The sequence below is a fragment of the Salvelinus sp. IW2-2015 genome, linkage group LG20, assembly GCF_002910315.2.
Source record: "Salvelinus sp. IW2-2015 linkage group LG20, ASM291031v2, whole genome shotgun sequence".
Classification (NCBI taxonomy): domain Eukaryota; kingdom Metazoa; phylum Chordata; class Actinopteri; order Salmoniformes; family Salmonidae; genus Salvelinus; species Salvelinus sp. IW2-2015.
In genome coordinates this window covers 39,839,543-39,848,721 of record NC_036860.1, presented here as the reverse complement: position 1 = coordinate 39,848,721, position 9,179 = coordinate 39,839,543, and the positions used below count along the sequence as shown (strand labels likewise).

At 44.4% G+C, this 9,179-nt stretch overlaps 1 protein-coding gene across 2 annotated transcripts in view; it reads left to right on the top strand.

Moving 5' to 3' along the window:
• The first annotated feature begins 1,403 nt into the window (after nt 1–1,403).
• LOC111982121 (delta-sarcoglycan) overlaps nt 1,404–9,179 on the top strand; it is a 98,106-nt gene continuing 90,330 nt past the window's right edge. The window contains exon 1 of one of the 2 annotated variants that reach the window (XM_070449386.1): nt 1,404–1,778. The gene's annotated coding sequence lies outside the window, so the exon portion shown is untranslated. The remainder of the gene's footprint in view (nt 1,779–9,179) is intronic. The other variant, XM_024013693.2, reaches the window with a different exon arrangement.

Sequence of the window (9,179 nt, the reverse complement as noted above, 5' to 3'; positions counted from 1 at the left end):
ACTTAAAAATAAGGGATTTCACCTAATTTTAACATTCTGTGATAAAAAGCACATGTTCAACTTAATTTAAAAATGTTTCCCTAATAAATAAACATAGTTAGTGTCTATTAAGTGCCAAATAATGTAACCAGGTTGACTGTAACAGGGATTGTCAAATTCTTCTTAAAAAAGTAATGAATCTCCTTGTGACAGGCTTGTTGTGTCCTACAGGGAGGGGCAATTGAATGCAAGCTTCACTTTTTTTATTAAAACATTTCTAGCCTCTCTGTCTACAGTATGGGTAACAGGGTTGAGATGTTATGCTCGACCCGCTCAGTTTTCCACCAGAAAATTGCCAAAAATAGTACAACCAGCTCACCTGCTTTTTAATCTATGATTTCACTATTAGATATTCAATGTTTCTTTTGAAAAATATATATTTAAAAAGGAATCGTTTCACCATATTAAAATGAGAGTTCAGCTCACGTAATAGGGTTGACCTTGAAATGAGGGACAGACATAAATGAATCACTAATCACATGAAATCAATAATAATATTCTGAAATGATTTAGTCAAAGCAGCCAAATAACTAGGTCTTTCCAATGAATGTTAAACTTGGAGACATTTTGGAATTAAGTGGGTTAAAATCTTCCTATAAGTGACACAGGGTTGATGGAGGGATATGGTAAAATGCTCAACTTCAGAACTTTATCAAGCCTCTATTCATATAAAAAATTAGATTTATTGTATTATCCATGTGGTCTATATTAAAGGGCACTTCATTTAATATAACAGGCTTATAAAATTGTTTCACAATTTCTACTTAAAATATAAAATGGCACTAATTTCATCGAACACCCCCGTCTTCACAGCTTCCTCTTGGAATCTTTAAATCTTTTGTTAAAACAGGAAAATAGATCTCCCCAGATGTATTCAAACAGCAGGTTACATCCTCATAAGCAAGTCGAAAAGCTGAGGAGTGTTGTTTCTCTTACTGCAGGCCTGTTAGGTATTTCCCTTTATTGAAAAAAATTATAATCAACCAAAGCGGCTGAAGCTCCATATCACCAACAACAACAACAACAACACCATGCATTCCCTGGTGTCCGTGGGCTGTCTTCACTGACCACTTAAAATGCTGAACGGGCTGTGCCTGTTAAACAATGATTACTATTATTCATCTGCTCTGACCACACTGTGGGTATGGCTGGTAGGAGAAAAAAAGAAAGTGCTGTGTAGGAAAGGCTTTGTGGTTATTTCCTCCCTTGCTGGACAGACTGGCAGGCCACAGCATATTAAGTGGAGGAGGGGAATGTATTTTTTCTATTCTTCCAGTCCCTCTTTCACACACACACATACACACACACACACACACACACCGTCAGAAAGGCTTGTCACAATCCAGGCAGCCTTGCCTCTTTAACTTCCCACATGTGTCTGGGCTTCTAAATCTGTCTGGCGACCATAAGGCTGTAACTCAGCCCTAGCAGCCTTAGCAGAGTGGTGTAGAATCTCCAGTCCCCGCGAGTAGCAGAGCAGAGTGGAGTAGAGTAGCCTCCAACGAGACCTCTTGGATAACGGAGTGTGCGTAGTGTCCAGGAAATACCTCACGACTTGGGCAGGGACATGTTATTGGAAAAGCTGACAAGGGGGCTGCCTGGAGTCTGTCATGCAGCTTTTTAAGAGGAGCTCAATCTCCTTTTATCTGCCTGACACACCCTGATTTAGTGAGAGATCACTGAGAGCCCTGAGTGAGAGACAGAGGGATAGGAGAAGGAGAGCAAGACAGGTTGGAGAGGTAAGTTTTTTTTCCGCTCAGTTCCTGTCTTTTGTTTTACAGGGACTTTTAAGTTTGCTACTCATAATGTTGAGTGATGGAATGGGGAGTAGGCGTGAAGAAGACTGCTCTTTATTTAGAACACTATTGCCTTATTGTTCGGAAGAAACTAAATTAAGTTTGCCCTTCTCTTTTGAAAAGAGTCATTTTAGTTTGTCTCAGTAACTGTTTGTTTTTGCTTCATGTTTTTCCCAGCACTCACGAAAGTCTATTTTATAACCATTGTTCACGGAGACCTCTGGACTGAGGCGGGGAATGTATGTGTTTCCAGGAGAAGTTACGGAGGCGTAATGCCCAAACTTTTTCAGAAAAAATCATCGCAAAAAGATTTTCAAGGGTGTTGCTCTGTAACTCTCTCCTCACAGCCGCTAGCAATCGTACGCTGGGACTGACTGGCCAACTTCACCATATCAGTCCTGTCGGCAACACATTTTGTTTCAATTACTTTGCCCCTATGGGATACATGTTCCTATAAATAAGTAACTTACTGTGGAAAGTTCAGGCAGCAGGCTTATGGTTGTGGGGGTCCACTGAGAAGAGTTACATACTTTACTACTTTACTACTGACTGTAGTTTCAGCAGTGTAGGAGGGGGTTGTGGCTACTGGTATGTCTATGTGTGTGGGCAGGGTTCAGGGGGGGATTGGCGGTCTTTGGCAGAGACTTCCCAAAATAGTGTTGTGAACAACAAATGCTGTGTGTCCATTGGGGCAGTCCTAAACCCTTATATAGCAACGAGGATCCAAGCAGGTGTTGAGTGTTTATTCGCGTTGTTGATATTTGCTGTGACCACGTGAGTCAAAGGCAGAGGGGCGGGTGTCAGGAGTAGAGGAGGTGTGATATTTAGCTATTTCCTCAGAGGGATAAACACAGCCAGGCAAGCAGTGACCTGAGATGACAGAGATGGGGACAAATGTTGTGTTATTCATTCTGTATAAAGTTACTGAATAAAATCACCCACAGATCTCATGTGTACAGAACTGTATTGCAAGCACAGTATTGCCTTGGTATGCAATATCAGCTGGGCATTGCAAACTCTATTGTGCATTGTACTGTGCATTCCTGTATTTGTAGTGTGCAAACAAGCCAAATAGGTGTCCTTTACTCTGTATCACATGTGTATGTAAATCCTGTGAGAATCAACAGCTCCTTTCCAGTCTGCCCCAGAGACAGAGCTTGTTGAAGATGTCTGAGTTTTTCTCAGAAGGATCTGTGCCAAGGCTCAGTATGTAGCACAGACACACTTCAAAATGAGAGCTCCTTCTCATCTGTTTAACATTTAGCTAGACTGTGTACTGATGTTTTCTCTGCCCACTGGAAATCAGAGAGGGAGAGAGTAGAGCAAGAGAGGGGGAGTAGAAAGAGACAGAGATAGAGAGAGTGAGGAGAGAGAGGAAAAGTGAAAGAGAGTGAGGGGAAGAGTGTAAGAGAGAGGCAGAGATAATGTGTGGATTATACTTTTGAATAGTTGCCACATGATGTCCAGTGCTTCCCAGTCGAGTTTGGCAAGATGCTGCAAAAGTAGTTCCTGTGAAAACTGCTTTCCACATCTCTCTATATTAGTGTTGTTGATATTCTTGATATTCTATTCTTGGGAGACGTTTAAAAATGGGCATGTTGAGAGTTCTTTTTCTTTTTGTTTAGTTCTGGCAGTTTGATGAGTAACATACACTGCTCAAAAAAATAAAGGGAACACTTAAACAACACAATGTAACTCCAAGTCAATCACACTTCTGTGAAATCAAACTGTCCACTTAGGAAGCAACACTGATTGACAATAAATTGCACATGCTGTTGTGCAAATGGTATAGACAAAAGGTGGAAATTATAGGCAATTAGCAAGACACCCCCAAAAAAGGAGTGATTCTGCAGGTGGTGACCACAGACCACTTCTCAGTTCCTATGCTTCCTGGCTGATGTTTTGGTCACTTTTTGAATGCTGGCGGTGCTCTCACTCTAGTGGTAGCATGAGACGGAGTCTACAACCCACACAAGTGGCTCAGGTAGTGCAGTTCATCCAGGATGGCACATCAATGCGAGCTGTGGCAAAAAGGTTTGCTGTGTCTGTCAGCGTAGTGTCCAGAGCATGGAGGCGCTACCAGGAGACAGGCCAGTACATCAGGAGACGTGGAGGAGGCCGTAGGAGGGCAACAACCCAGCAGCAGGACCGCTACCTCCGCCTTTGTGCAAGGAGGAGCACTGCCAGAGCCCTGCAAAATGACCTCCAGCAGGCCACAAATGTGCATGTGTCTGCTCAAACGGTCAGAAACAGACTCCATGAGGGTGGTATGAGGGCCCGACGTCCACAGGTGGGGTTGTGCTTACAGCCCAACACTGTGCAGGACGTTTGGCATTTGCCAGAGAACACCAAGATGGCAAATTCGCCACTGCGCGCCTGTGCTCTTCACAGATGAAAGCAGCTTCACACTGAGCACATGAGCACATGTGACAGACGTGACAGAGTCTGGAGACGCCGTGGAGAACGTTCTGCCGCCTGCAACATCCTCCAGCATGACCGGTTGGCGATGGGTCAGTCATGGTGTGGGGTGGCATTTCTTTGTGGGGCCGCACAGCCCTCCATGTGCTCGCCAGAGGTAGCCTGACTGCCATTAGGTACCGAGATGAGATCCTCAGACCCCTTGTGAGACCATATGCTGACACATGCACATTTGTGGCCTGCTGGAGGTCATTTTGCAGGGCTCTGGCAGTGCTCCTCCTTGCACAAAGGCGGAGGTAGCGGTCCTGCTGCTGGGTTGTTGCCCTCCTACGGCCTCCTCCACGTCTCCTGATGTACTGGCCTGTCTCCTGGTAGCGCCTCCATGCTCTGGACACTACGCTGACAGACACAGCAAACCTTTTTGCCACAGCTCGCATTGATGTGCCATCCTGGATGAACTGCACTACCTGAGCCACTTGTGTGGGTTGTAGACTCCGTCTCATGCTACCACTAGAGTGAGAGCACCGCCAGCATTCAAAAGTGACCAAAACATCAGCCAGGAAGGCCATCAGGAACTGAGAAGTGGTCTGTGGTCACCACCTGCAGAATCACTCCTTTTTTGGGGGTGTCTTGCTAATTGCCTATAATTTCCACCTTTTGTCTATTCCATTTGCACAACAGCATGTGCAATTTATTGTCAATCAGTGTTGCTTCCTAAGTGGACAGTTTGATTTCACAGAAGTGTGATTGACTTGGAGTTACATTGTGTTGTTTAAGTGTTCCCTTTATTTTTTTGAGCAGTGTATATCCTGGCTTGACATTGTGCAAGCAGCTCCTCCATCGGCTGTTTCTTGTCACTCTCCAGATCATTAGGCCTTCATTAGGGTGCACCAACTCACTATAAAATATAATTGGGGAGCAGCAGTCAAATCCAATGGTCCTGAAGAGTCACTCACCCCTCTTGGAATGGGCTCATAAAGTTTTTACAATGAAGGCATTAATTGAGTCATATTGATCACTTCCTTTAATATTAATTCCCTAACTACAACTAGTCACCTGATGCCTTTTAAATAGGCGTCATCTCCCTGCACAAGTTATGTTTTGTCTTTTTAAACAATCAATACACAGTTTACCTGACTGCTGTGCTGTTTTTAAAGCAATGGAAAATACTATTGAGTCTCATTCAGATCACTTGAGGTAGAGTGCTGCTCTTTTCTTCATATAACACCAAAGCTTTCAGAGGTGTTTCTCTCTGTAAGTGTATGGATACTAAGTAGAGTTGCATGTGTTGTCTATGGCCCCTCTCAGTCCTTCTCCTTCCTGACAGTTCCTTCCTGAGTACACGGCAAACAGGGTCAACTCTGGTCTCTCTCGCTTTGTCTACTTTAGTCTGCAAAGTCCTGTTTTTGAGCAGAATGGTAATGGTATCAATGTATAGAAACTGTCTCCAGTGCGGGAAGGTACTGTGCCTACTTAAGAGCTATAGGTAAAGGATAAGGTAGAGGGAACAATAATATATGCCATTGGGGCGGCAGGTAGCCTAGTGGTTAGAGCGTTGGTCGTGTAACCGAAAGGTTGCAAGATCAAAACCCCGAGCTGACAAGGTAAAAATCTGTCGTTCCGACCCTGAACGAAGCAGTTAACCCACTGTTCCTAGGCTGTCATTGAAAATAAGAATTTGTTCTTAACTGACTTGCCTAGTTAAGTAAAAGAAGAAAAAAAATGCAGACACTTTTATTCAAAGCGACTTACATTCATGCGTGTATACATTTTATGTATGGCTGGCCCCAGAAATCAAACCCACAACCCTGGCTGTGTAAGCGACATCCTCTACCAACTGAGCCATACAGGACAACCATGCCCTTCTCAAATAAGGGTTTCATGTCCCACAAGACATTTGGCCTGCAATAATATATCGCATTGTGCAATTTTGCGAAGTGTAATAACAGCCTGTTATGTATACAAAGCATGGCCTGCGTGCAGACTGTACCATAATCTGTATATTCTTTAAATATGACAGCCGACCTGGGTGGAAATGGTTAAGGTAAGGGTTAAAGTTTGGGATAGGGTTTAAACCAAAAATAAATAAAAAAACTGTGTCCACAACTGGGATCGAACACGCAACCTTCTGATTCACCATCCCCATCCACAATGCCCTAGCAAAACCCAAGCATACTTGATGGTAATTAAAAAATATATATATGTATTTCACCTTTATTTAACCAGGTGGGCAAGTTGAGAACACGTTCTCATTTACAATTACCTAGGTATTTGTAGTTGTCCACATTTTCTAAGTCAGAGCCGTCCAGAGTAGTGATGTTGGACAGGCGGGCAGGTGCAGGCAGCGATTGGTTGAAGAGCATGCATTTAGTTTTACTTGTATTTAAGAGCAATTGGAGGCCACGGAAGGAGAGTTGTATGGCATTGAAGCTCGCCTGGAGGGTAGTTAACACAGTGTCCAAAGAAGGGCCAGAAGTATACAGAATGGTGTCGTCTGCGTAGAGGTGGATCAGAGACTCACAAGCAGCAAGAGCGACATCATTGATGTATACAGAGAAGAGAGTCGGTCCAAGAATTGACCCTGTGGCACCCCCATAGAGACTGCCAGAGGCCCGGACAACAGACCCTCCGATTTGACATACTGAACTCTATCAGAGAAGTAGTTGGTGAACCAGGCGAGGCAATCATTTGAGAAACCAAGGCTGTCGAGTCTGCCGATGAGGATGTGGTGATTGACAGAGTCGAAAGCCTTGGCCAGGTCAATGAATACGGCTGCACAGTATTGTTTCTTATCGATGGCGGTTAAGATATCGTTTAGGACCTTGAGCGTGGCTGAGGTGCACCCATGACCAGCTCTGAAACCAGATTGCATAGCGGAGAAGGTATGGTGGGATTCAAAATGGTCGGTAATCTGTTTGTTGACTTGGCTTTCGAAGACCTTAGAAAGGCAGGGTAGGATAGATATAGGTCTGTAGCAGTTTGGGTCAAGAGTGTCTCCCCCCTTTGAAGAGGGGGATGACCGCAGCTGCTTTCCAATCTTTGGGAATCTCAGACGACACGAAAGAGAGGTTGAACAGACTAGTAATAGGGGTGGCAAAACATTTCAGCAGATCATTTTAGAAAGAAAGGGTCCAGATTATCTAGCCCAGCTGATTTGTAGGGGTCCAGATTTTGCAGCTCTTTCAGAACATCAGCTGACTGGATTTGGGAGAAGGAGAAATGGGGAAGGTTTGGGTGAGTAGCTGTGAGGGGTGCAGTAATGTTGACCGGGGTAGGGGTAGCCAGGTGGAAAGCATGGCCAGCCGTAGAAAAATGCTTATTGAAATTCTCAATTATAGTGGATTTGTCGGTGGTGACAGTGTTTCCTATCTTCAGTACAGTGGGCAGCTGGGAGGAGATGTTCTTATTCTCCATGGACTTTACAGTGTCCCAGAACTTTTTTGAGTTTGTTGCAGGAGGCAAATTTCTGCTTGAAAAAGCTAGCCTTGGCTTTTCTAACTGCCTGTGTATATTGGTTTCTAGCTTCCCTGAAAAGTTCCATATCACGGGGGCTGTTCGATGCTAATGCAAAACGCTATAGGATGTTTTTGTGTTGGTTAAGGGCTGTCAGGTCTGGAGAGAACCAAGGGCTATATCTGTTCCTGTTTCTAAATTTCTTGAATGGGGCATGCTTATTTAAGATGGTGAGGAAGGCATTTAAAAAAAATAACCAGGCATCCTCTACTGACGGGATGAGATCAATATCCTTCCAGGATACCCCAGCCAGGTCGATTAGAAAGGCCTGCTCGCTGAAGTGTTTCAGGGAGCGTTTGACAGTGATGAGTGGAGGTCGTTTGACCGCTGACCCATTACGGATGCAGGCAATGAGGCAGTGATCGCTGAGATCTTGGTTGAAAACAGCAGAGGTGTATTTAGAGGGCARRTTGGWTAGAATGATATCTATGAGGGTGCCCGTGTTTACGGCTTTGGGGTGGTACCTGGTAGGTTCATTGATAATTTGTGTGAGATTGAGGGCATCAAGCTTAGATTGTAGGATGGCTGGGGTGTTAAGCATGTTCCAGTTTAGGTCGCCTAGCAGAACGAGCTCTGAAGATAGATGGGGAGCAATCAGTTCACATATGGTGTCCAGAGGACAGCTGGGGGCAGAGGGTGGTCTATAGCAGGCGGCAACGGTGAGAGACTTGTTTTTAGAGAGGTGGATTTTTAAAAGTAGAAGTTCAAATTGCTTGGGTACAGAACTCTGCGGGCTATCTTTGCAGTAGATTGCAACACCGCCCCCTTTGGCCGTTCTATCTTGTCTGAAAACGTTGTAGTTAGGGATGAAAATGTCAGAATTTTTGGTGGTCTTCCTAAGCCAGGATTCAGACACCCGGCTAAAACATCCGGGTGTGCTAAAACAGTGAATAAAACAAGCTTAGGGAGGAGGCTTCTAATGTTAACATGCATGAAACCAAGGCTATTACGGTTACAGAAGTCATCAAAAGGGAGCGCCTGGGGAATAGGAGTGGAGCTAGGCACTGCAGGGCCTGGATTCACCTCTACATCACCAGAGGAACAGAGGAGGAGTAGGATAAGGGTACGGCTAAAAGCTATGAGAATTGGTCGTCTAGAACGTCTAGAACAGAGAGTAAAAGGACGTTTCTGGGGGCGATAAAATAGCTTCAAGGAATAATGTACAGACAAAGGTATGATAGGGTGTGAATACAGTGGAGGTAAACCTAGGTATTGAGTGATGATGAGAGAGATATTGTCTCTAGAAACATAATTGAAACCAGGTGATGTCATCGCATATGTGGGTGGTGGAACTGAAAGGTTGGATAAGGTATAGTGAGCAGGGCTAGAGGTTCTACAGTGAAATAAGCCAATAAACACTAACCAGAACAGCAATGTACAAGGCATATTGACATTAAGGAGAGGCATGCTTAG